We start from the raw sequence: 23,782 nt of genomic DNA on the forward strand, positions 1-23,782 counted from the left end.
TTTAACTCAAATTATCCCTGGAGATATATACACACTATGCAAAATAGAGAAAGCAGATTCAGCTGTTTCTTGGCTCATCTTGCATAGGTGGCACCTACAGGCAGAAAAAGGCCCAGCAATAAATGGAGCCCACTGTATTTATTTATTTATATAAAAATAATTGCTGTTTATCTTAAACTCCTTCCCTTTGTGGAAAGCGCTGGGGAGTGCCACACACAATACACTAATTACAATCACTTTCTGCTTCAATAAAGGAAATACAGACTTCCTGCCCTGGCAAGGCCTAGACTGTCCCAAGCAGGTGGGAGAAGGACCATGTTAAGTGTTAGACAGCAATGTGAAGAAACCGATTTCCTAAGTTTTCTATTTGTGTGCTAATCCAGAAAGTGTATTTCACACGTAAGAAGAACTATCATTGGTTCTCCTTCTATGACAATTATGATGGCATAATAAGCTTTTTTTTTTTTTTTAATTATACAAATACCAAATTGTTAAATGATCTGTAATGCTCCATGAAGTTCTGACACCTGTGGTCACAAAAGACGTCCTGCAGAATAAGAGGTTAAAATGACCCTTCTGGGCATACTATAACTTGGTTAGTAACTACCCTATAAGTATTCTTTCTAATTCTTCCAAATGCATCTATTATCACTACAAAATCATTGCTCAATATTGCTATTACTGAGTGGGAGCGTCACCCCAAAGGGAACTTTATTACTTAATCTAGCACTGAAATGCTAGCTCTTAAGAAAATGGGAAGATGATTCATGAATACAAAATTCCATAGGCATATTTTGATTAAACAGTATCCCCAGGATGGAAACTTTCCAGCCAATGATTATGTTCAAGAATATATGGGACTATCAATTAAGATACTCTACATAAACCTGAAATTCTCTTTGGAAAATAAAATCTTAGGGCCACCAACTCTTTTCAGGTTGGTAAAGGCCCAGGAGTCCCACAAATACTTAAAGACTCCTTTCTTGGACAGTAAACAGCAAATGAAAAGACATGTGACAATAACATAAAACATTTCATAAATTATGTAACTGATAGTGCATATGCTTATCTTCATCTTTCAGACAGTTTCTTCTCATTGTATTCCATGCACTTGTCTACATATTTTCATTTTAGAAACTCAGCTTTTTACAACCAAAGGTCTTTATCTTCATGTCTTTCATGTTAAGTGCCTACCAATATCCATAATCCGAGGAAGTTATTCTATACACAGAGAACACCTGTTTATATGACATCACACTCATTGATGCTTTACTCTCCTCCTGGGCACATGGGTCCACATTAATGTTGGCGTGAGTAAAATCACAAAGCTGCTACTTTAAGCAGAGCTGGTCGAAAAATTCATTTGCTGTCTGAAGAATGTAATAAATTCCCATCAAATACATGATTTTACAGGTAAGGTCAGGTTATTTTGCCCAGCTGAGGAAGAGGTAAGTTTAACAAGTCAAGTCTCTCATGGATTGTTTGAAGCAGAGTAATAGAAAGTAATTCTGTACAGGAGAGAAAGAAGGAATTCTGCATGGAAATGGGCTGACCAACATCCTCCCACAGGTCACTTCCAGCCAGACCACTCCCTTTGTCTTCTGGTGCCCAAAGGCCAACAGCTGAACATTACTCATCAGATTTACCACAGTGTCCTTACAGAAATGGAGTCATGCTGTTCTAACATAGCTAATGTAGCTGTTAGAAATGTCTGCTTCAGTCATATAGACCACAAAGTGAATGACAAAACTGCAACCACATTCCTATTTGTAGAGTGGTTAGACTATCATGCCCTCCACAACTGTTGCCTAATACATTCTTAAGTGCAGAGCAGAGACTAGTAAGTTGTGTTTTGTTACCTGGAACCATAGATCTCATGAATTACTTTACAACAATTGTAATTGTACAACAATAATAATTACGGTAGAATAACACTGCAAATTGTGTATGTCCCAATCATCACGCAATCTGCAAAGAGAAAGCAGTAGACTCAGGCTAGTAAAAAGTATAGGCCCACAATAACAAGTGGATGAGTGTCCAGCAAGGTGAGCTCAGCCAAGACAATATATCTAACTGTCCTGTTCTTACTCCCCAAAAAATAAAAAAATAGAATAACAATTTAAAGACAATAGAGAATTTTGTAGGACTTCATCAGGCTGGACAGGGCTTTAAGCAACCTGGTCTAGTGGAAGGTGTCTCTGCTCATGACAGAGGGGTTGGAACCAGATGATCTTTAGGGTCCCTTCCAACCCAAACCATTCTACGATTCTAAGTATGGGAACATAACAGCAGTACTTTTAAACGGAATCCCGATACATCAGGCTGCTTGTCATTACTTAAAACACAATTCAAATTTTCAGAACAGTTTTTCACTGAAAAAAAAAAAAAAATAAAACAGACTGCTTGGCTCTCACAAAGCTACAAGAAAAGTTGTGACATAGACCTGCCAACTGCTAATAAACTTTACCACACAACTACCACTCACATTTTAGGAAAACTATCAAATTTCAGTGTACAGTAACTTGATAATTCTGACTTTTTGATTATCAGGTTTGCCCTACCTTGAAGATGAGAGAAATGTTTTCATCCAAATGAGATACTCTTACTTCCAATAAAACCTTAGCTGTATATTCCTGTGAGTTTCAGAAGTTGTAAGAACATCTGTATGCTTCCTACCCAATCTTTGCAGCTTCTTTTAGTCAAACTCTTACCCTTTTGCCCCCACCTCTTGCCATAGTGTTTCTTCTCCTGTTCAGGAAGATTAGTACCAGAATATTATTTCACAAGTAGTCAGTACTTTCAGGTTTTGTTCCCCTTCCAAAAGCAGGATGCAACACAATCTCAGAATCCTGTTCTCACAAGTATTTGCCCTCTTTTTCATAGCAAAGTGGTTTAGATACAATCAACGGACATAGGCTGAGAGCCATTTAACTTTTTATATGTTTTTTTCCATCCTCTTGTTATCAGTTCTATATCTTAATCCTTCTATGTCTGGTATGCATTGTGAATCACAGACCAGCTCTGGATGTTTGGAAACTGCTGGGCTTCCTTAAGAACATCATTATAACTTCCTCCCCTCCCCAGAATACATCATATTACAATATGTAATACATCTTACAGAGTTAATTTCAGAAATACAAGGTTTGGTCCCAGGAATCATGGTTTCAGTTCAATACAGCCACAGAATGCCGTGGAAAAAGTTTCTTGACCTCAGAGCTTCATGAAACATCAAATGTGTCCGCTCCCATTTTTAGATGTATGCTCTGCAGTGCCATATTCCTTAATATAAAGCTGACCCAAATGTTCCAACAGCAGACATTGGTTTCTCTTTGATAGCCAGTGCATATCTCTGCTTTCCAAGTTTCTGTAAACACATCATTATAAGGAAGGCCAGTCTTACTTTTCCCAGCCTTCTTTCTAATTATGTGCCTGCTGCCAGGAAAATTCACTTTTTTTTTTTCTTTTTTGTCTTCACTACTAAAATTTAAACAAATGTCTGCTACAGACTTGGAAAAGAAGAAAAAAAAGAAACTCCAAAGCTGTTACTGTTATAAGTTACAAAGTTACTAAGTAACACCAAATTCCTTTTAATACTCGATGATAAACATTTGACCAAATTAGTTAGCTACAAGAGCACATCATTGCTGGGCCACCAAATATGTCTTCCTTGCAGACTAATGAATTCCACTGAACAAAAAAAACCCCAACCCCAATATCTGGTTTGAGTTTGGGTTAATTTGCTAAGAAGCCATAGCAAGTTTTCTAAACCATCACATCTCCTGCCCATTACCAAGTCTCTCCTCACCCAGGAGTATCAGAGGGTTCCTAAAGAAGTCTCCTACAAAGGAGGCTGCGAAAGCACTCATCTTTTACAGCTCTGTCATAGTCACTCGCAAACTAACAACTGATTTAGTATGTCTTGAGCTACAGAGCTCTACACCGCCGCCGAAGCATCCTTTCTGCCGCTGGGAAGACCGAGTGGTCGGCAAAGAAAGTGCATCGGCCAAACTCGAATGCACCTACAGATGATGTGCAAACTAACAGGGTAAGAAAGAGTCGCGCAAAGAAAGGAATACCCGAAAGAAACGCGGCCACCCCGACCCGCTTCCAGCAGGGTTTCACTCGCCCCGATCACCGCTGCAGCCGTGCGTTCGCCTCATCCGAAGACCAGGCGTCACGTAGGAGCTCAGGGAAGCACCCTGCCATCTTACCTCGGCAGCGCTGAGGCGGGCAGCTATCACATACCCGAGCGCAGGTTCCCGGGGGACTGGGGAGCTGTGCGGCGGGACCGGCGGGCGGCAGGTACCGGGCGCTATATAAGGGCGGGCGGGCGGGCACGCGGCGCAGGCCCGGCACCGAGCCTCCGCCGCCGCGTCCCGTCCCACTCCGGCAGCTTCACGTTAAGAGTCCCGGGCCACCCCGGCTGCCCGGGCCATGCGAGAGGCGGTACCGGGCTGCTGGGAGCGTCGGAGAAATGTGCGCCTCCCGCAGCGAATCGCCGTCGGGATCGTCTTTCCCTGTTGCCGCAGTTCAAAGTCTTAGTCCGTCTTCCCTTGGAGCTGCACACACCGGGCCTTTTGAACACACTTTTTGCCAAAAAAGGCTCGGGTTCCCGGTGGAAGCTTGCTGTCTTTCCTCCAGGAACTCGACACCCAGCGCCAGCAGAAAAGTCTGAGAAACCGCTGCTAAAGCAAGGGCGGGCGCTAAGCTGCCGGGGAGCGGCAGAAGGAAGCAGCCCAGGCCCGTCCCGTTGCCCTACTGCTGCCCCAAGCCTTGCCATGGCAGCTCACGCTGGCTTTTGTATAGGAAGTGTCCAGACTCCAACACCGCTTTTGTCTGCAGGACACAGCGGGGGGTGGATATGTGTTTCAGTGCGCACCTGTGGAAGGGATGTCTCAAGTTATACTTCTAAGCATTGTTAACACTTTTCTGCTCTTTTTAAATAACATTTATGCCACTAGTTATAACTACCAAGTCCACACGTTTTCAGGTTAAAATGTATTTAGAACTTTTTTTTTTTTCTTTCAGGAAAACCAAAGCACGCTATTGTGCTACGGTACATCAGCCATCTGCCTTAAAACGATCTCCTGTATCTCCTTCACCTGCCAAAGAACAGCACCAGAGCTCAGACAACATTTCCTGTACATTACCAGTTACCAAAATCATGCAGTTTTGCAGTATAATTATGCAAAACCATCCTGAATGTCAAACACTTACTGTAAATACATTAATTATTACTGCATATTCCACTAAGGGCATCATTTGGAGGTAAATACGTCTTTTTTTTTTTTTTTCCATAAGGAGATGAAGACTAAAGAACATATTTCTGTTGTCAGTTTGTGCCCTTCCTCCTAGAACCCATGTGGGCTGGATCAAGTGCTTTCTTACAGATTATATGCCAACATCAGTTTTATGAGTAATCATAGAACACAACTAATCGTTGGTAACATCTACTGAAACATCCACTTAAAACAGGATGGACAATCTCAAAAGATGTATCTCTAAAACCTCTATTCTCACTACTCTTGAACATCCTGGGCAATGGTGAAGAGAGTTCAGGGCAGCTGAAAGTAGTGGTGCTCCTCTTTCTTCTTTTACATCCACTTTCCAATCAGTGTGTATTACAGTCCAGTTATGGATGCCTGGAATCTGTTGAGTTTGCAGAAGAACATCCTCATAACTGTTTTCCTCCAAGTGGCATGAAGCCCCAAGAGGAGCAAGATCTGTATCTGAGAAATTTCATTCTACAGTGGACAATGCAGAACAAGGTGGCACTGAATCCTCCCTTGCTTTCTCAACCTCGTTTGCCCGTTTTCACTACCCATCCTTCTTTAGGACTCAGAACTCATACCACATCACCAGATGGCTCCAGAACAGGAAGAGGAATGCTGCCAACCAGGAAAAAGGGAAAGGGAAATAAAGCATCTCCCCATTACTAGAACAAGAGTGACATGCTGGATGCCGGCAGTGAGAAGGCTGTGTCACTGTACTGACACTGTTTCCAATTCTGGCACATGACTATGAGAAAGAAGCACGGTAGCTCATGCACATACTATTAAGATAGTACAAAGATAAAAAGAGTATCACTCATCACTGATCAGGTCTCTATATGATTTCAGGTAAATATGCTGGTTGAGGATAGTATTCTACGTAACGAGCAGAACACAGCTCAGCCAGTATCAACTACAGATAATCTAACACACAGAACAGAGAACAGACTGATACACAGTAGGAAAAGCCATTATATAAAAACAGTACCCAGACTTAAATGTGCCTTAACTGCACCTTCCCCTTTGTCTTCGATTTTAATGGAGTGAGTTAATATTGCAGTAAAGGCAACTGAGTTCTCTGAAATTTTCTTGTCACAGCTCTTAGATCACACATATTTTGCACATATGTTCCAAGAATTTGGGAGAAGAATTTTATGTCTATGAGTGTATGCTCATGTTCACTTCATGGGGATGGAAGATAAAAGCAAAAAGACAGCTTGTGCACATCAGCTCAGTTCAAGACATTTGCTTCACTGTGACTCCACAAGCATAACTGGGCATGGAAAGTGAAAATGAAGCTCAGCTTACTGGGAACCAAACATTAAGCACAATGCGAGATAAAGATCCAAAGAGAAAGGAAACAAAACCATATGTTTAACTTAATATGATCTGTGATTCCTTCTTGTAAACAACTTTGCCTATCATTCCAGCTCCATGAACATTTGTTTCTAGTTTAAGGAGTTTCCAACTGTATGTATAGCATGAATGGCAAGCTACAAATTGAGGGAAACCAATTTACATGTAAAAAGACAATAGCCTAAAACTCCAGTAAAGTCCTAATATTTAAATAAAATATTTAAAATGTGAAAATAATTATAATAACAGGTTTTGGAAAAATGCAGTAACAATTAATTTCTGTGAACTAATGGCAGTAATGGCAAATGCCATTAGTAAAACAGGCCAACACCAACTGCCCCAAGCTGTTTTTTTTGCTAACACCCATTCAAACTTGGAGAATCTTCACAAAATGAAGATTCACTTTTTATACCACCCTGTAAACAAAATGAAATTAGTACTGATTAGAGTATAAATACTAAAAAAAAAAAAAGATTACTTCAGAAAAAAACAGAAAGCTGAAAATGCAGAGAAAACCTTACATAAAGTAATTACATCCTCAGCAATCTGAGAGAAAATAGAGATAAAACAACTCAATGGACTTCTTGAGAGAGTCAATCAAGTTCTTAAACTACTACAGATTAATTTGTAACCTTTTTGCTTGTAGTGTATCTTCAGTGAATAGACACTTCTATTTCTTCTGTTTGCTCACTTAGTTCTTCTTCAGTATGATACGCAAAATTTTAGCATCCTAGCTGCTCAATAACAAAGACAATTAAAATTAAAAACTATGCTGGAGCGTGTGATTCTGACTATGCCAGTTAAGACCAGATCTCTCCAGTTCTTTAAATCAAACCAGGATAGTTTTCAAAAAGAAATGAAACAACACTACCAACAAAACCCTAAAAAACTCTGAGGTGTAGGAAGAAGTTGTGATAGAGATTCAAATGGTGTTTTCTACATGGGGGAGACATATGACCTGAGATTTTTTTTCTCTTAAAAACTGGAAATTAATTGAAGTATATAGGCATGCCTGTAAATCAACCCAAACAGTATTCAGCTAGCCACAATGGAGCTTTGCATCATATTACAGTTCAAACATCATGAAGCTCAGATAGAAATGGAAGTAACATAGACACTGAAGGACTACAAGAGAGAACTGAAAGAGTTTACAAGCTTTCAAACTGATTCATATGCAGCTCACTGAATTCAGTGATTTATGGAGCCAATTCAGCAACCTCCCTGTTTTTCTTACAGAAAGGAAATGCATCCCATTTACACTAGCTATGCAAAATAAGCTTTGACACGCCAACCATTGTGGATGTTCAGATTTTTTATAAAAAACCAAAAACAACACAAAAAAAAAACCAAAAAAAACCCAACAAACCAACCCCAAAAAATCCCCCAAAACCTCCATAAAATTACATCTCCTCCCATAGTGTACTTGACAACACTGGAAAGCTTTGAATGGGGATAACTAACCCAGGAACAGAACACTGATTTTCTTGGAACATGTGAGAAGGCCAGAATGCAAAGCTAGGTTCTCCTAAAAACAAAGGGGACTAACTACACCTCTGAAATAGAAAGTGCCAAACATCTGCCAGTCAAAAGCACTTCGCACTGTTTCAAATGTCTCTTGAATTCCAAATTACAAACATCCTGTACCACCTAACTTCACTGGTGTTGGCAGACACTGAGGTCCTAACTGTAAATTGCTTTGTTTGGTATTATTTCCTGTTGGTGAAATTCCCCCCGTCTGAACTAGGAGAACCAGCCTTTGCTTTTCTTAGCACTTCTGGAAAATAAAGGATCACATGTTTATTACAAGAAAGATTATTCAAGAAAACATTTCCCATCACTTTCAGTTCTGCCAATACACACTGTCAAAGTTATGTGTTTTACAGAGAGGAAACCATTTCTAGAGCCAACATTTGAAGACAAATCATACTGCAGTCTGCAATCTATTAAAACATGAATTAACAAAAATAAAATGAAAAGAGGATCTTTTCCCAAACTTTTAATTACACATAAAGGAAAACAAAAATTAGGAGTTTCTATACGTGAGACAATTTTTGTAAGAAGGCAGTTACCAGTTTAATGGACATAAATATATACACACAAGTGGTGATGAAGTGACTCATGCTTAAGTCTTCTTTGTTATTACACTAATCCACCTTTTGGACTAAACTGGCAAACACCTTCAGGGTACAAAATTCACAGAATCATAGAAGGGTTCGGCTTGATAAGGGAGATTTAAGCTCAGCTAGTCAAATCCCCCTGCGACGGGCAGGGACACCTTCCACTAGACCAGGTTGCTCGAAGCCCTGTCCAGCCTGGCCTTGAACACTTGCAGGAATGAAGCATCCACAGCTTCTCTGGGCAACAGAGTGCCCAGAGTTACAGTGCCTCACCACTCTCACAGTGAAGAATTTGTCCATAATGTCCAATCTAAATCTATCCTCTTTCACTATAAAGCCATACCCTCTTGTCCTGTCACTACATGCCCTTGTAAAAAGTTCTTCTCCACCTTTCTTGTAGGTCCCTTTAGGCACTGGAAGGCTGCTCTAAGGTCTCGCTGGAGCCTTCTCTTCTCCAGACTGAACAAGCCCAACTTTCTCAGTCTGTCTTCACAGGAGAGGTGCTCCAGCCCATACTGATTAGACTTACTGTGTGACCCCTGTGACAGCATGGAAGAAAAACACGAGCTCTATTAGGCACTTTAACAAAGAACTGGAACAGTGGCAGTTAAACAAGCACATAGAGAATTCAAGTATTCCAGTGGCTTCCTTAAAGCACCTAGATACTTTGGTACCCACATTCTTAGTCTGTTTTGACCATGAGCAATCCATGAGAATTTCCTGGCCTGCACAACAACTGGTATGGCAACGCATATGAACTCTGGAAATGCCTACATTAAATATACCAATATATAATCTAGAAAACAATTCACTCCTGAGACTCAAAAAGATTTTGACCCATGTTAAGCTGCCAGTTTCACCAACACACAAATGAGAACTATTTTGTGTAAGTTTCTGTCCAATTTCTTTTCTCTCCCAAGCTGGTTTCGCTCTGTATTTGTTTCCCAACTCTTGCAACTTTTCTTTGCACTTTCTTCCTCCCTCACACTACTGCTCTCTCAGATTCTCTATTTTTTATTAATGAAATAAATGACACTGATAACTTGCAATACTCTTCTGTCTCAACCAACATATCAGGATCTAGAGCAAAATAACCTTGCACAAGGCTTACCCTCTGTGGTTTCATTAGTGTTGTATCTATGATTTCTTCTTTACTTGATAGTAAAATTGGCACAACACTCTTCAGCTGTGATACTGGAATCACATTTGCAAGCGACACCATGGCTCTGTGACAAGCCTACCTGCACTTCAGAGGCTTAAACTGTTAGGAGGCTTTTATGAAGTCTCAGGTGGTTGCAGCAATTAGAATGTCACCCATAAATCCTTCCCATTTCCCAACTCAAATCTTAACACTATATTCTCTTCTTTAATACTACTGATACAGTACTAGTGAGTGTGTTATACCTTTCAATTAGTTACACTTTGGTAACATACAGCTGCTGTAATTGGAAGGCCTGTCAGGAAAGATAAGCTGTTTCTTCAGAGTCAGGCTTCTCCACAACGTTTAAAATGTTTTTCAGTAGCTGTTTATGAGCTGATCTGGTCATAATTTCAAGATCAAGGCATAGCTTACTTCCTTTCATCAGGATGTCAAGCTCATGGTGCATGTACTTGTTTGCTCTAAAGGCTGTGAATTTAGGAGACATTCTGCTACTAACGTTTTGAAACCAGAGCAAACCCTGCCAGTACGTTAAACGTTACTGCTCTTTGGTTTTCTCTGATCTAGCTTTCACACAGCACAGATCACAGCTGCTCTTTCAACTATTCAGTGTGTCTGTTGTGTTGATTCTTCCTCCTCTAAGTAAGTCTGAAGCAAAAAGGTAAATGGTGTCCTGTTTTTTTTCCCACCAGGAACAAGACCTTTTACATTCAGCCTATACAAGCAAGTAAAAAAAAAAAAAATTAAATTAAGATGTCCCAAAACACAGGGGATTAGGATGGCAGGGCATGAATTCCATACCTGTGTTTAAAACAGTACCTTACTTGCATTTCTGATATCCCAGAATATTTTCCCACCAGGTTATTTGTTGGGAAGTACTTTTCTATCAGAATTGTCAGGATGGTTTTTTAGTACTCATTGTCTTTCATTTCTCTCTTTCCCTACCACTATTCTCGACTGCAAAGACACCCCAAGTGTCTCAGTGGTGAGTATGTACCCCCCCTCTAAATGAGTTTCTAAGTTTTCATTAGAACACTGCCGCGGACAAAAATTCTTTAAGTGTTTTCATAATGCCTGAAATTACCTGCAGTGGGATTTCCCTTCCTCCCCCTTCTCCACCCCCGGCAGAGGGGAGCTCATTTGTCTTCAGGCTGCTAACCAACAGGGCTGCCAAAGACCCCTCCTTTATAAAAAGAAATCTATAGAGAGCTTTCAGAAACATGAGCAAATATGACAAACACAGCTTGAGCTCTTCGGCTTTGCTGGCAGAAGATTAGAGGAGGATAACGACAAGTTCGTGAGCCTCGATCCCCCGTATTTACCACTCCCAGAAAGCAGCTTCCTGCAGAGGCTGCTTCCCGCCTTCCCCCTGCTCCTATTCTGAAATCCTACAGCTCCAACTTCCTTATTTGGTCGCCGGGACTGCTCTTTGTCTGCCCGACCCCCCCGCGCCGCGCCGCGGGGCCACCCCGCCCGGGCCCGGGGCGAGCAGCCGCATCGCGGCCATGCCCATGTAAGGAGCACCTTCCCCGCGACCCGCCGGGGCAGACTGGCCGCGGCGCATGCCCCAAGACCCGACCCCGGCCTCTCACGGTCCCTCTCGGCCAACCGGGCTTTCCCCGAGCGCGGCAGCGGGGACCCTCGGGAGCTGGGCCGGTAGCCGGAGCCAACCTGCCTCTGGCTCGTCCATTACCCCTCCTTCAGCAGCCTCACCTCGCAGAGCCGGGGGGATTTCCCGGGCAACGCCGCTTTTTCAGTTGCCGCTGCAGTGTGTGCAGGACAAAACACTGGCAACAGGACAAAGGAACGTGAAGTTGCAAAGTTTCAGTGTAAAAATTCATGGATTCTTGTAATATTTTTCACTGTTCCTTAGAACAGGTTATGGTGTGTCCTTCGGGGATTTAACTGGCACTTTCTGCAGAGAAAAAGGAATCCCCCAGCACTGCTACCTATTTTTTAAAAATCAGGTATTCTGTCGTGCCACAAGAAGAAAGCAAGCAAAACTAGTTCTACTCCCAAAGTATCCCTAAACTCTTTCAAGTAGCATTATAAAGAGCAGCTCACCTGCTGGAAGCCAGTGTAAATTTGCTAGCAAAACACTCCCTGCTGGCATTACCGTTGCTCTATACTTACTTTTAGTAGCACATCAGGTACTTCATGAGAAAGAATTTGCAGTCTAGCTGTACAGGTATATGTAAGACCATCAGCAACCAAGGAAGAATACTTAAGTAAAAGAATAAGACCTGCTGGTCACTATAGGTTTTTGTTCACATCTTTTAGGTCTAGTCTTTCTGAAGTGGCATCTCACAGGCATTTACCAGATAGCAATTTTTAAAATAAATACCAAGGATCCTGCAGGAAGCAGTTTCTTTCTTTACATTCAAATGAGTAAATGGTAACAGTTCAGGAGAATATATACTGACTAGGTCCACAGTGACAACTGAAACAAACGGAGTTCAGATGCAGAGATATCTCTGGCTAAGGAAATTATTGAGCTGTGACTCCTTAAAAGGAATACCCTTCACAAAGTAATGATTCAAAATTAGTAAAAGAAATCTTGTGAGAGCCCTTTCTAAGGCAGTGTGACAAGAAACAGTGTTTTGCAACAAATTAAAGGAGAAGTTGCAGCTAGAAGTCTAACTTTGTAATTCTGCTTGGGAGTCTGAAAACATTCCTGTATTTCTCAACGTGGTTCTTTAGCATTAAGTTGTGAAAAGAAGTCCTTAAGTAATGCTGAAAGTTCTTCCATCATTGCAAGCTCCTGTTGATTTCTGGTTGAAGCAGAAAACAAGTACTAGACTGGAACAAAGAGAACACTGCATTAAGTCACTGATGTGTAGGGCAATAGTGACTGCTCCTGGGCACAAGTGCATGAAAAAAAATAATTAGGGAGAGTACAAAGGTGCCTTTAGAACCACCTTCCTATAGCACTCCTTCAGCTGTGCCTGACACATTAAGCCAGTTGTATTTTCAGCTTAACAGAAAAACGCCTCTGGTATTTTTACATTACATTCTTGCCCTCAACAGAGGCCTGACCAAGTTTGTTTACTTGTGAGAAACTCTCAGAAGAGAAAAACTTAAGGGAACAGCTTGATAAGAATAGCAGAATAATAAATATATTGACTACATTGTATTTACATCATGTACATGAAATACCATGCTAAAATTCACCTCAGGAAAAAAAAACAACATAACAACAACAACCAACTTATGGTAAAATAAGAAGCATAAAAGAATAACTACATAGAATTTATGGTCATAAAAATCTCTCAAGTTATGTGGTTCAAGATGAATGTAATTAGAACATTCATAACCGACAAAGAAAATGCTAAATTAAAATCCAAAATACAGAAATGCTTTAAGACTAAACTAAACAAAAGTCATAAGGGCATATAACTGTTAAACCGTAATGGAGTATCTCAGAGAGCTCGGGCCTCTCCACTGCTATCGGCTGCAGCAGTACTGGTTTATTTCAGACTGACTCCATCACCTTCAGCAGGTGTTCAGGCTACTGACAAATAACTCACTGCTGGTTCTGCACCGATTTACTGCCCAGGTCCTGTCATCTGACATCAGTTCTTCTGAATGGAAAGGATGATGCTGTAACAGATAATGTTCAGGGTGGAAGGACATATCCACCAACCTCTGAGGTGCTTTTGCTCTTGTACCGTATTTCCCTTCTGCAAATAGAAGTATGTCTCTGCTGAATGAGGAACTCACAATGTTCTAAAAAAGGCTATCTAAAAACTACATAAACACCTACAAAAGCCTAGGCCTCTGTCCTCACAGAAAAGCTGATCTCACAGGCATCTGTAAGTTACTACTCAGCTTTCAATGACAGTTCCAGACCTCTCTGGGCCTGGTCAAACAGGTTTCAAAGTACAGGTTACTCCTCCACATAGTTAAAATGTTACCATCGACCCCAGCAGCAATGCTTCTGTGGTACAGCATATGTGTTCCCTATGCCTTTTCTCATTTTGGTAGCTGCCAATTTGTGCTTGCACAATTGAATCCTTCCTTCTCCCCCAATGAACCCACTGACTCAAACTACTGCTTTAGAAATCCAGTGCACTGTATGAATTAGACTTCAGTCACCCAGTGATTCTTGTTGATTCTTTCAAGTAGTTTGAGTAGAATCGCAAGGCGTGACCTCTATTTATTTTTTTCCTTCCAAATGTCATATTATGTTCATGTTCTTTTTATTCTAATTCTTTATTCTAGATCATACTATCACTTCTATATTATCTACTGAATTTTCAGGTACTGGCCTCATTAGTAAAGAGTCCCCTGAAACTCCCTGAAAACTCCCTTTAAAAATCAGTGCTGTATTTGCTGACTTCAGTTTATTAGCTAAATAGACTATTTCAAAGTATCATCATAAATTGTTTTGGCCAATATTAATCTGTAGGCTTAATACATTTTTGTTTTCCTAAGCATTTTAGATACTCTTGAACAGATGTCCACGTTGAAACCAAGAGAGTACTGCTTGCTGCAAATTTATCCCAGAACATTCATGGAAAGACAGGCAATGCACACAGTGAAGTGTATAGGTACCCACAGGCAGCCAAACAGACACAGGCAAAGAATGATTATTTCCCAGTTTAAAATTAGCCTGCACAGTTTAGCTGACCATTAAAATATGTTTGCATGGAATCACAAGAAGGATAAGAGACAAGATATTTCTATCTCGGCATTTTCACCATGACAAGAAAAACAGACAGCTGACAGAAAAAGAACTCTACATTATGCCTGAACTTATGTTTAAATATTTAATCCACCATTGTATCATAAAATAGAATCATAGAATACCAGGTTGGAAGGGACTGCAAGGATCATGTGCTGCAACCTTTCTTGGCAAAGCATGACCTAGACTAGACAAAGCAACCAGTCCAGCATACTAACTGTGCAGAAATGCTTTTCATGATGCTGTAACTATTACACTAAAAAAAAAAAAAAATATATTTTCACAAGTATCACAGATTTCTGTCAACTAAATGTAAGTGGGAATCTAAAAGAAATGCTCCATTTTACTGAAATCAAAACCATTTCCTTAATACCAAGACTTTGGTCAACAACATTTTTTAATTACAACAACGTAAATTTATTATATGAACTGAATTATCATTTAATCTTAATGCATGTTTTTCTGATTACAGACCCATGTGAGCAACATTAACAATATATGTATATGAATGAAAACCATGTGCATTCATATCAAAATAGCGTTGCCAGAACTTTGAGCACAGAAGTACTAAAACATATCCTGGGGGAAAGGTGGATGAAAGTTACTCTGAAATACAATGCAGTTATGAGTGGTAAAAAGTCATACATTTGACGTATATTTACAGCAGCAGCCAAGGACAGTGCTCTTGTAGACAGCTGGGCACAAATTAAGGGAATTAGGAAGTACTATTCTCCATATGTAGAGTTGACATGCCCCATTGTTGTATTAGATCTGGAAAACATTTGCCAACATATTATCATCCAAATGGAGTAAATACACAGAATGGCAGCAGAAACCGCTGTCCCCTGCAAGTAGATGACTGCTTTCCAGTCTTGTTTTCAAGAGAAATATATGCTGCCTAACTTTGTTAAATGGTTAACTGCACTAGTATCACATACCTGCAAGTGGTAGATAGTAAATAAACAGAGTACAGTGAGAAACAGCAGAATGAAACACAGAAATGACAAGTTGATGCTGACTGTAACAGAAAACTTGGCAGCATTATTCCACAGTTTAACTCATCTCAGTCTGTTGGGCAAAACTGAAGATTCACAGATCAGACAGTGCTAAAAAGAATAAAGCAGCACTGCAACAAAATGAATCCAGCAGTACAAAATCATTTTTTGTATTAGCTCTCTTGGTGCACTCTACTAGTCAGATCTTCTTTTGTAGGAGTCATGTTTATTGGATGCTCAGGGGAAAAACTGAACTTTTGAGCAACCAAACCCCACTATAATGTAAAACAAAAAGACATGCATCGTGAAGTCTGGGGCTGTCAAAGCACAACATTTTACAGATTTAATTTTGTCCTTTAGAAACCAGGTTTCCTCTTCCTAGACATTACAACACATTTAAAGGGGAGGGGGAAGACTGCAAATTACTATTGAAATAACTGATCTTATGGGCAACGTGCTCCTAGTGGGAGTTCAGAATGACTTAGTGTGAAGATTTGTGGACAAGATTTTTATGCTGTGTTTACATTTTCTGGGAGCTTAAGAGAAAACAGTCTGAAATAAGCTGCAGCTAACATGCTACAGGAAATGAAGGAAGAGAACCAGACTTATCAAGAAAGATTTACATTTATATAATCATAATGGCTATGTTTTGGCTTAGAAAAAGGAATGCAATTGTTCTAAAATACACAGAAAAGCTGTTGACTGGTGCTTCTCCTTACCTAGTGGGTCATGAGCCACTCCAACGGTGTACACTCTATCAAAATGCTTTTTAAGAGAGCTCTTTCTCCATTGCATGGTACTTGGTTTACAAACCAGAACTTCCATTAGTACGTCCTCTCTTGATGGCAACCAAAGAGACAACAAACCAGCACAGTCCTCACCTATGCCAAAGGTGTTGGTGTGAAACCCACCAGAGCATTGTTCATGGTTCCAGGAGAAAGTGTTCAGACAGCTTGTTGGTAAGTAGTAATATGCTCTTCAAAGTATAGTGTCATCTTTTAGTAAAGATGTCCACAGCATATTAGTAGAAGAAATTGCAATCAGCTGCTTACTGCTTTGCAAAATTTCTGTTTATGCTGAAATAATTCATGGCAAACATCTAATAAAATTTTAAGTTCTATAGAAGGAAATTTTAGGTGCCTTTGAAATTAAAGTTTTGAACTCAAAAGTAATAAAAGGGGAATGTGCTTTTTACATCTTAAGGCTGTTCTAGCATTTGCACACTTCTGTAGAGAATCAGTTTACTTGGCAGAGGATCTTACTAGTGCCAGAAATAAATCTTTTTTTCTCTGCACTAAACTATGCCTACACTTGACTAGATCATGAGCTCTTTTATTTAAAAGTAAACAAAAAAAAAAAACCTTTCCTACCAAAAATCCAGCTTTGCACATGCTCAATATGACACCAACATTTCAGCCAGATTTTTTCCATTAGTCAGAAATCCATGGATCATACACGTAGGAAGGTGTGCTCTAGAACTGTGGACTGTTACTGGCTTAGCCGGACTTTCCTAGAAGTCCTGTTCTGAATCACAGAAGTAAGGCACAAGAATGGAAGGTAAGGGATTTATCTCACCTGCATTTGACAGGGCAGCTGGAGGAGATTCTGTATGAAGATGAGAGAGTAAAGGTTAAAGGGAATCATAGGAGTCTATGTAGGACTGCCTTGTCCTACTTGAGTTTATACACTTATTTTTACGTAACTTTTTGGTGATATGTATGGGTAGAAATGGATGAACAAACTTGTTCAAATTAGCTCTAACTTCAATTTTCACCCAGTCTTACATGCTTATCTTCCACAGAAATCCTTTGAGAGAGTCTGCACCATATATCTCTTTCTAACATTCTTACCAGTAAGAAACAATGTTTTACAATACATCAGGTATTCAGCTGAGATGAAAATAAACTGCAAAAGAGTATGGCACCATAGAACTTCATTTCCAGAAACAAAGTACTGCTAAGACAAATATGTTTACACTGCAGTAAGCCTGAATATTAAAAGATCCTACTTGAATTTGTAACTAGGCTTTACAGTTACAGCAAACTAGCAGAATGTGGTTAGAGTATCAGATAACATCTACTAACTGATGACACAGAGCTGCTAACAACTTTTAATACTTTCCCTTTTACAGTTTCAGTTAGGCCAAGAGAAAGGCCTCTCTGACATGAGTAAACAACACACATTTGTATTCCAGAAGCATGAGAAAGACTCTAATATGAGATTTGGTTGAGGAGTGTTTCATGGTCAGGCATGCTGTATCTTAACTAGAACTTTTAAAAAGGGAAAAGCTCCTTTGAGAGGATATGCCAAGAGAGCAGCACTGCACTAGGCAGCAATCTGGGAGACACCAAAAGTTCTGTGAACTTCTACAAGCATCCATTGTGAGAGCAAGTGCAATAGCAGCAGACACCCGTTCTTAGGTAGGAAGTGTAACTCATGGGATCGCCAGCTATGTTGGTGACTGATCATTTGCATATTTACTAATTCTACTGGTATCAACAGTATAGATGTTGTCTACTCTAACTAGCAAAGATAACTGGAGAGTCTTTTAAATTTCTTGAAGTAAATCTATCTTCTAGCCCAACAACTGCGCTACTCCAGAAGAATTATTTTGAAAGCAGTTCAGCACCATGTATTACATATAGTATAATCAAAAGATAAAAACCCCACCAACACCAAGAACCCACCAAACAAACAAACAGAAATAGCCCCCAAAACCACAGCAAATAGAGAAGGGCCACGAGGATGATCAGGGGACTGGAGCACCTCCTGTATGAAGATAGGCTGAGAAAGCTGGGGCTGTTCAGCCTGGAGAAGAGAAGGCTGTGTGGAGACCTCATAGCAGCCTTTCAGCATCTGAAGGGGGCCTATAGGGATTCTGGGGAAGGACTCTTCATTAGGGACTGTAGTGACAGGACAAGGGGTAACAGGTTAAAACTTAAACAGGGGAAGTTTAGATTGGATATAAGGAGGAAATTCTTTCCTGTTAGGGTGGTGAGGCACTGGAATAGGTTCCCAAGGGAGGTTGTGAATGCTCTGTCCCTGGCAGTGTTCAAGACCAGGTTGGATGAAGCCTTGGGTGAGACTGTTTAGTGTGAGGTGTCCCTGCCCATGGCAGGGGGGTTGGAACTAGATGATCTTAAGGTCCTTTCCAACCCTAACTATTCTATGATTCTATGATTTTTCCATGTCACAACAATAGTATGTTCCCAGCTGGAAAAAGGCTGCATTGCAGACATGCAGTTCCTATTAATAAACCGATACTTACTCACTGACCAAAACTGGACTTTCAAGAACAAGTCTGTCCTCCTTTTTCCCCAAGGGATGGTTGGTGCCAATAAAGAATGACTGACAACTGTATACTTCCCTTGAAAATTCTACTATTTTGACTAAACTAAAACCAAAATATACTTGCAGCAAGGCTTTTGCTATAATACTATATAACACGTATGGTTTATATTTGGAGAAATACAACACCTTGTTTAAAAACACAGCCCTTAAGATTAATATATACTAACATATGCTGACTTCCAACATTCTACTGTTGTTGACTTGTACTTACAGAACTAGCAGAATCTTTTTTGGAACCTGCCCCCACCCCAAAAAAATAACAACCCCAAAATATTAGGAATTCTATAAGGGGAGGGAGAGGAAATAAGAATGAGGCTGTTCCCCAATATATTCATTGCCAAACATTCTTGGATTACTTCTTTGCCAAATGCGAAAGTAAATCTTTTTCTGGGTTTGGCATAATGAGAACTCCCTATAGGTATCTTGTATAATGGAACACTGTTTATTTTGCTGCAGGGACTGTTCAGTTTATGGAGAGTCTGTTCTGAAAGAATTACTATGCTCCTTTTACAACTTTACACTCTGCCACTCTGTAAAATCTATACTTCCTTCAGCTTCTTAGGAGGAAAGGAAGGGGTATCTAATTCTAACATATTCCACTGTCTTATATGAAATTATTTAGTATTTAGATTTTTGCTGTAGGATACTCGTGCTAGAAGACTTTGTAAAAAGATGGTGTTTAACATTCCGAAATCAGCACTTACAGAAAATACTTTATAACATGATAGGTATACTCAGAAGACTACTTAATATCTGAATGTGTCTGGGCCCAGGGAAACACCAGTGTCTCTAAAGTCAATCAGAGTTTCTTGTATAGAGCTAAACTTTCATTATGATGACCTGTTCAAACTAACAAACTTAACTATATATCTCTCACTGAATGTTACAGACTTACAAGATAAAAAGGCATTCTAAATAACAGTTGTCTGTAGCTGTAATGAAATTTACTCTCCCTCAGTAGGTTTACTGCAATTCCTATAAATTATCCAAGTATTTCAATATTTATTATAGAAATATTTTACAAATACTTTGTGCATTAAAAATAAAATAACCAAAATGCCTTGCTCAATCATCCAGTGTTTGTAAAATAACCACCCTCTGCAGAATTCCTTTACATAAGTAACACTGGGAGGAAAAAGAGAGTGGTCATGGAAAAAGATTTAGCCATATTCATTTATAGGTAGCTGGGCAAATACTTTGAAGGATGGCTTGATCTCTTCATGCCAGACCCCAAGCACTCATCCAGCATCACAGGAGAAGAGCTCTCAGCTGATGTGTGGTTGCCGTGCCAGCTTTCTGATACCCCTAAAAGAGATGAGCATGCCAGAAAATTCAAAGAAAAATTATGGTGGTAGCAGATTTTACTTCAGCAGCCCTTGCTCATCCAAGAACCACATGAAACTGCTGCTGTGAATAAGAATATGAAAAAGATGGTGTTTAAATCCTGGGGATTGTTCATGGCACTCTAGGGACAAAGACTCAATATTCAGGTTTGTCCCAAGAGGCTTCTAGATTTCAAGCAGCAACAATGCTACATTAAGACTCTAATCTATGTGTGAGGAGATGAATGCATAAGAATTACAGAATCAGAAGGAAAAGTGACCTGAGAAAGTACTAAAGATAAAAAAATGGTGTCAGTCATGCAAAGAATGTGGGAAATTTGTTTTTACTGGAAAAATGTTGTAGTATTAAACTATGGTATACAGAGAGGTATAATAATATTTTTTTCTACATTTATTTAATATTTTATTTATAATGCAAAAAACGTATTTCAGATCTTCACTGAGTATGTGTAATCTTTATTAATGGGGAATGCTACTGTAAAGTAACTGACCAGCAATCCAGATGTAACACAGCTTAAAAGTTTGATGACACAAGGATGAATTTCCCCAATTAATTTTTGCAGAACCAGTTTTAAGCAGCAGTTCAGCATCCCTAAAAATGGGGCAACTGGAATTATGCACAAACATGAACATATTTCTACCAAGAGGCGTCTCAACCAAGGCCACCTGACTACCAGTGTTTTTTCTCAGGATCCCATAAGGCATATCCCAAAGGAAGGAACAACTCAGGCCTTAATTCTTAGGCAGTAAAATTGGAAAGGGAACTTCTCCAGTCTGATTATTCTCACTCTGCTGCTCTTATTACAACAAGAGTCACCTGGGACTAATCTGGAGTTTGTCACAATATACATTTGCTTCTTTGAAACAAAGTGTGATTCATGTCACAGTACTTAGGGAGTATTGTACATAAAAGCAAAAAACATATTTAAACTACCCTAGAAACAGAAAACAAACCACACCAAAATGAATCTTACCTTTGCAATGAATAGAAGATGAAGGTCTAGTGCAGCTACTGACCTCTGAACTATTTGCTGAACCACCTCCCCTTACCACTGGCTGGCCTGTTCCACTAGTACACAAGGCACTCAGTGTCTCACTGCTATCATAAGTTACTTTCTTTTCCTTTAATATTCTCATGCTTTAAGGATCTTTTGTCCCCCTCAGACCACCCTAGAGAAAAATATACAATTCTTTTCTGGATACAGTCAGCTAGGTAATTGCACTAGCCCATGTTTCATTAGGACCTTCAAAAAACTTTGCCTGTTTGCCTGATTTATTTACATCGCTATTTCCTGGCTCTTTCTTCTAAGAAGTCCTGTATAGCTTCCTTTACTTAAATACACATTCCAAAGAACACAACACACAGTGAAGTGAGGGAACAGTCCCATGTGTATCTAAAAGGTAATACAGTGGTTTTTTTTAAATCTCCCAGTAAGTGGTGAGAAAAATGCACCCTAAGTAATACTGCCAGCAGAATGGTAATAGTGATGGTATGGTTTGATGCATGGCGTGGGATGTAATTCTCAAGGAATACAATAAGCCTGATCACTAAATGTACTTTCTTATCCTACTTTAATCAGATATTGCCTGGACAGGATCCCATACATTCTGCAAAACAACATAAAAGTCTGGACTTTTGAACCAAGGAGCTCCAATTCTAGTCACTGCTCTAGGAGACTAAAAGTCACTTAAAGCCAGCATCAGAATAGCCACTAAACCAAAGCTGAATCACTTCAGAGAGAGAACTGGTAAAAGAAAAAAACCCACAACAGAACAAACCAAAAAAAGTCCTCCCACCCCCCCAGTCAAACCAAACCAAAGGGAAAAAAAACAATCTACACTTCAACAAAGCCTGAAGGAATCAACTGGCTTCAGGCCAAGAAATGCTAATGGAACACATATTAGCTGAGACGAAGTGAAGTAAGTTTCCAACAGTCATGAAAGTTGTTTAAGATAAATACTCATTGTACAGGGAAAAAAAGGCAACTCCACCAGACCATTCTCCAAACTCCTGATCTTGCATTCCTTGCACACTCTAATTCCCTTTAAAGCAATTATGAGTTTAGGCTATGTGCCAGGGTTATATAACTATGTCTTAAAAGACAAATATACAGTAGTACAAAGCAAAAATATGTACAGGATTAGGGGAAAAAAAAACCCCAAATCTAACAACCCAACCATAGCCGGACAAACAAAACTAGAAATTTAGAAAGAAAAGTACAATGATAATAGCTAAAGGTAAGGTACATTTTTAATGTGTTTCTCTAGAATTGGAAAATATTAAGGAGGAGGAAATTCAGAGTGAAGGGGGTACAACTGGAAAAGTTAAACAGGCTTGTCAAATAACAGAAATATTTGAGTTACGTTTCCTAAACTACTTTAAAAGGGAGTAAACTAACCAAATGCCATCTGAAATTGGCTGCATGCCCACCACTTTAGTTGACCTTAGGGTCAGTAAGGCAGAGGACAGACATAAGGTAGCATAGCTAAAAAATCAATACTAATATAGATAAATCACAGATGGAATTTATTATAGAGCAGCTGGAAATGCAAAGGAAGAACTCTGTGGATCCATACCAATGGTGTAACTTCAAAAAATATCCTCCAAGTATGAAACTGCTTTTCAAAACAATCAGCTTTAAGAAGCGAAGTTAGAAGTAGTCATACTATGGAAAACAGACTGTGCTACTGTGAGAGTCTGGTGTAATATTTTAGATTGGTTGAATAATGTTACCTTTTAGTAAGTCCAAAGAGACTATGTAAAGATCAATAAGTCACATAATAATCTAACATGTACATGACAGCATCCATGAACTGGGCAGAAAACAACTACCCAAAATAAAATGGGAAATTCTAAGCTGTTTCTTTCCCCATTTCTTTCCTTCTAATATATATTTTGGTTACATTTTTAGGTACAATTTCTTGTACTGTGCAAAGTTTTAAAGAATTACTGGCAACCTTTCAAGATATTCATCAATGTTGAGATTTTTATTCTGTAGGGAGTCATGTCAGAATGAACATGATAAATGTTACCATGAAGTACTGCTAGTGAGCCATTCCTGCGAGAAAGTTTCCTTCTGTACCACTGCACAGGACAGTCAGTCACATCTCACACAGGCTGATATTTCTACAGTCCCTTTGCTGTTTGCACCACAATTAACATTTAAAGGATTTTTATCAAAGGTGTACCAAAGCCACATTCTACATGAAGGATGCAATTTCACTGTTAGTTTAAACTGAACTAAATTCGGGCCGACACTGAGAGGGTAGTGAAGTTTGGGACTATTTTTCCCCTCATACTTTTCAACTATATCAGCTACCTAATTCAGCTGGCCATGTGGCTGCATAATTGCTGGTGCCTTCACAGTGAAGAAGTCATAAACTGGAGTTGGGAAAGACAGGCTTTTGCTTTTCACAGTAAAATATGGTCTTTGATGCAGCATAAGCCAGTCAACTACACCCTAAAAATAATATGAAGATACTAAATTCTGCCACGTATTTCCTTGG

The 23,782-nt window shown here is 39.6% G+C and overlaps 1 protein-coding gene across 3 annotated transcripts in view; it reads right to left on the minus strand.

Annotated features, from left to right (window-relative positions):
- The window catches only part of PALLD (palladin, cytoskeletal associated protein), a 194,792-nt gene that overhangs the window by 63,718 nt on the left and 107,292 nt on the right, over positions 1-23,782 (minus strand). Inside the window, exon 1 of one of the 3 annotated variants that reach the window (XM_061475152.1) lies at positions 4,212-4,673. The exons of 1 other annotated variant lie outside the window; for it this stretch is intronic. The gene's annotated coding sequence lies outside the window, so the exon portion shown is untranslated. Of the gene's footprint in view, positions 1-4,211; positions 4,674-23,782 lie in introns of those variants that run through there. One more of the 3 variants, XM_061475161.1, reaches the window with a different exon arrangement.

Source organism: Pezoporus flaviventris, unplaced genomic scaffold (assembly GCF_033815535.1).
Source record: "Pezoporus flaviventris isolate CSIRO_AGI_PZ_B2104156 unplaced genomic scaffold, CSIRO_AGI_Pfla_v1 ptg000002l, whole genome shotgun sequence".
In the NCBI taxonomy this organism is placed as follows: domain Eukaryota; kingdom Metazoa; phylum Chordata; class Aves; order Psittaciformes; family Psittacidae; genus Pezoporus; species Pezoporus flaviventris.